General features: G+C 33.4%; 1 pseudogene; it reads right to left on the bottom strand.

Annotated features, from left to right (window-relative positions):
* Window positions 1-2,999: 2,999 nt before the first annotated feature.
* LOC149140422 (protein RALF-like 34 pseudogene) lies at window positions 3,000-3,717 on the bottom strand (annotated as a pseudogene).
* Window positions 3,718-5,072: the final 1,355 nt, after the last annotated feature.

Below are 5,072 nucleotides of genomic sequence, written 5' to 3' on the forward strand. Positions count from 1 at the left end.
GAGTGCAGAACTTAGTCTTGTAGGTGGTGTCTTCATGTTTCCAATTCTTCTTTTCCCTCTCTATGAAACACAAACATGTTTTGTTATTATTAATGTTTTCCCTTAAATAGGCCACAGTATTGTACCCTGAGGCTCTGATACCACTTGTAACAACTCTCTTGACGAAATGACCAATTACTACAATAAGTTTGAAATTGTCATATGGAAACAATTTTTATGAAATTGTCTTTTAAATTATAACTAAACTGCTAGATTGAATACTCGTCTTCTTTCTTGTATTACATACATGTGATTCTAGATTTACAAGTCTTAATGGAATTTTTGTTACTCCATGTTATACTTTCTTTCTTGCCTAAAATTAATTGGTTAATAATTTACTTTCTTTTCTCCTGTATTCATTGCACTACATGTAAAAGGTCCCTCAAACTAAGTGAAGTTCTAAGGGTATTACCCCTTATGATAAATAATGGTATCCTTAGAGAGAATAAGCATAGATGCTTCTACATCATTCCCTTTACTTATAGCGCATACATGTATTATATTTTAATGTTGGGGACTAGGTATTTAACTTGGTCGCAGAAGGACCAAATATAGCATGTATTAACACCTCTTGATTATATATATGTATTCATAAGTTCCATTGCTATTAAGACCCTTCAATCTAACTTTTTCCAATTAATTTTTTATCAAGGATATAAATGGATGAAGTCTTTGGCATATGGTTCTCTGATTTTTAAATGACATTAAGGTTATGAAAACATGGTCACGCTATGGTTCACTCTTGTGCCAATATATTGCTTGACCGCCAGTTGTCTCACCACCAGTCTTGGAACGATAATCTACAATGAAGATTTGAGATGAGAGCTATAGGTGTTTGAAGATAATGTTTGTTATTTTAAATGTATTTTTGAATGTAAAAATATTGAAAAAAATCATATAATATTTAAATTATATAAATTTCAGTATAAATAATGAAATTTATAATTCTAACTCATTTTTCTTATATATATATATATATATATACCTAAAAATATCTAAATTACTAAGATACAACTGGCCCAAGGTGCATTCATATTGTCTTGCAATTTTAGCATTATACTACTACTTTGCTAGACATAGTGGCTTATGTTTATTTCAACAATATCTCTATATACACATACCAATTTTTTTCTTGTAAAGGTTATGTTGTTACAAATTTATTGTTATAACTCGTATCTTTCAATTCTAGATTTTTCACTAACTAGATCTCTGGCTATGCCTAACTTCAGAAAGACTGTAAATATAAACCAATTTCTTGTCCTTCACATAGTCATACAAGAGAAATAAATATTTTAAGTCAACATATGCACTTACCTGAGTAATATAGGTTGAGTGTCGCGAATGTCCTCCCAACCAATGGGACTGATTTTTTCCTCAATCAGATCTCTTCCCCTGAACCAATTTCACATCTAGGGAAACTATCTTGATAATGACCCACTTCACCCAATGCAAGATTTCTTTTATGGCAGTGTCTTGTCTTTCCTTTAACAGTGTCTTGCAGAAGAGAACTTAGCTTCACAACTAGTTCTTTTGGGGCATCCTCTAACAGGTTCTCATTCAACAAGCTAGTTCTTTTGGGGCCTCCTCTAACAAGTTCTCATTCAACAAGGTTGCCTTAGGATTTTACCCTCTCACCTTCTACCACCCTTCTTTTTTTCCTTTCTGAGATAAACTCTCTGAGGAGAGGAAATTCGGGGAAACAACTGTGTCTGCCCATAACCCTTCTTGGGGGCCTCCTCCAATAAGTTCTCATTCAACAAGGTTGCTTCAGGATTTTACCTTCTACCAACGTTCTTTTTTTCCTTTCTCAGATAAACTATCTCTGAGGAGAGGAAATTCGGGGAAACCACTGCCTCTGCCCATAACCCTTCTTGGGTCTTTGCTAACCACCTATAACTGTATAGGGTGTGTAATCCTCTTTAGTATCTGTAATCCTCTTTAGTATCTCTTACATTGTAATTTCATGTGGCTAACTTTATGCAAGTTATATATATATATATAAGCAAAAGATTATTTATGCACATCAAATGTTCCACATTACAAACAAAGAAACATGGAACTTTTCTCATTGTTTTGGGAGATTCCCTCCTTTTCGAGCGTTCGGTGAAGGGCTCCTCTCATGGACAAAAACAATAGAAAGTCTTATGAAAATAAACATTAAAATGTTTTGTGAAAAGTAGGAAAATAGTAAAAAACTATCTTCAATCTCAGGTGATCTCAATAAAAAAGCAGATGTATGTGTTAATGAAGGGTGTAAATTACGATCAAGAAATTTAAAAATCAATAATCAAATCAAACTCTCTCCTATTCCTTCAACCTAAATAGATTGACATTACATAGTTATAAAAAATTGCATTATCAATGAGTGACAATATGACATTAAATTTTCTCCCTTGGTAGATCCCCATAAGTAAAAAAAACTGATTTTTTGTTATCCAAATTGAAATCTCACTTTGCAAAAATGTGTAATTTTACTGGATAAAAAGCTCAAATATTTTTATATTTATATATAACCATGTACTACTTAATGTATCTGCCGCCATCGAAACAGAAACCTCCATAATCTCATTTTCATTAAAAAAAAAAAAAACCAATTAGGAAAGGGCAAGACTAGGTCTGTGAGGTCTGCTTTGGAAGATCCTTCTGAGAGCTGGAATTCCAAATGCTTGGTAAGCAGATCTACGTTTTGAAGCCACGGTACTCTGCTGATCGTTAAAGGCTACAATTTTGATTAGTTTATTATTTTTTAGTAACGTTAGATCTCAATATGCAGACACCGTACATCTAATTCATTGCAAACAAATTCTTGATTTGGTTCAGCAACATCCCTGGTTCAGTTTCCTAATTACTGATACAAACTGTATATGATGATTTAAGGCACTGATTAGGAAGGACTAGAACCTATCACATGCATTTCGGATTCACTCATGATATTTCAGTTGGACATTTATCAACCCGAAGATACTCATTCTTATTGGAAAAAATGTTCGGCTATTACAGATGAATACATAACAAAACTTCCGGTTATTTTAAAGAAATCAAAACATACGACCCCTGGTCAAGTAAATGTAGGGTTCAAGAAAGGGGGAAAACGAGGAACCAAATGGAAGCTTAGCTAGTGTAACGCCTGCACCGAGTGATAGCTGTGCAACTCCTGTGGTAAGGCCTGACAGGACCTGTTGCGCCGTAACAATTCCGAGTGTAATAAGGCCTCCCAGACCGAGGCCGGCATAGAACGCGATCAGCAGCCAATGCTCCGTAGCTGATGTAGTAATGGATCCTCCTCAGAAGCCTCCCGTGCGCCTCAGAATCCATCATAAACTCCTCCCCTGTCTCGTCGCTGCATTCGCCCAGTGTTCCATCGCAGATCTGGCCCGCGGAGGATTCGAACCCTTGCGGCTCATAAGAAGCAACATCTCCCAGCCAGTTAGAACCAACTGTAAGCTCCTGAGCATTGACGATTGTATGCAGAGAAGCAGCCATTAAAAACAGCGAGAGCAGCAGCAGGAGCAGCATTCTTCCCAAATGATCCATGGCGAGATCAGTAACTCGAACCTTGGCCTACTGAATCTGCTATCAGGGGCGTTTTCAGCCGCAAGGCTACAGAAAAATGAAATCGACAGGGAGGGAAGGCGCGGGCTTTAAAGTGTTAGGCGCCGAAGGAAACAGGGATGGAACATCGTTGTTCTCGTTATTGGTCACATGGAACCACACACCACACCATGTGATCGGCCGCTTTTATCGCTGCTGGGACCTGTAGATGTTTGAATTTTATCTTTTATTTTTTTAATTATCATCTCAATTCAGTTATGTTTTGGGGGTGTAATTATAATTTTTAATTATTCAAAGTGCATTTTTTAATATATAAATAGATTTAGTGGTATATGTTTTGGGGTGTAATTATAACTTTTAATTATTCAAAGTATATATTTAATATATAAATAAATTTAGTGGTATATGTGTGAGGTATAATTATAATTTTTAATTATTCAAAATACTTTTTTAGATAGAGTTATTTTTTGAAAACTTAATTAAAAATTTTAAAAAAATATATCTAAGACTAAATCAAATAAAATGAATTTAAAAATTAAAAAAAAAATGTTTAAATGACCCTAAATACAACAAAGTGATTTTAACCAAAGTTGAGTTTGACATGATTCGTAAACATTTATAGGCGAAGGGGATGAGAATCCAGAATGGAATTTAACGGAAAAAGTAATAATAATTTTTTGTTTAAATTTTTATTTTTAGTTATTTATTTTGTATGTTGGGAAAATCTATTATAATTTAATGTTTTATTTTAAAAATTATGTTTTTTTGTCTTGAAAGTTATAGAATTTTGGTCATATTTTGAAAAAATCTCGCAGGGATTTTTGTAAATCCAAGTAAAAGTTGTCAAAGTTCATAATTTTAGGTGTTATAGATGTTTTTGATGGTGCTGAATCCATTTGCACCATCAAAAATATGATTCAAACACTGCATCTACAATTTTTTTTCCCGGATTCCGGTTACTTTTCGCTGTCTTAGACTACAATGAGGACAACTATTTCTGGTTGTTTTTCGGGAATGCAGGCTGATTCATCATCCTTATTCAAGGAAAACCACTAGAACAACTATTTCTGGCAGTTTTTCAGGAATGCAGGTTGATTCATCATCCTTATTCAAGGAAAACCACTCAACTATTTCTAGTTGTTTTTTGGGAATGCAGGGTGATTCATCATTATTCAAGGAAAACCACGCCCCGGAAATACACGCTGACTCATCATCCTTATTCAAGGAAAACCATGCCCCTAGAATAACCTATTAGTAGTCAGCAAAAAAAAAGTTTTCACTCTTACGAGATAAATTTTTATAAACATCATTATTTATTAATACAGTGTAATTTTTATATTTTTTTTAAAATTTACTAATTAATATATATATATATATATATATAATTTTTTATTATTTAAAATATATAAATAAATTAAAAACTTAAAAATCTTCCTGTACAACGTCAATTATATAAATTTAATAATTTAAATCAATTCCTA

Source organism: Pinus tabuliformis, chromosome X (genome assembly GCF_031772625.1).
Source record: "Pinus tabuliformis cultivar Carrire ecotype Pingquan chromosome X, CPIR1, whole genome shotgun sequence".
NCBI lineage: Eukaryota > Viridiplantae > Streptophyta > Pinopsida > Pinales > Pinaceae > Pinus > Pinus tabuliformis.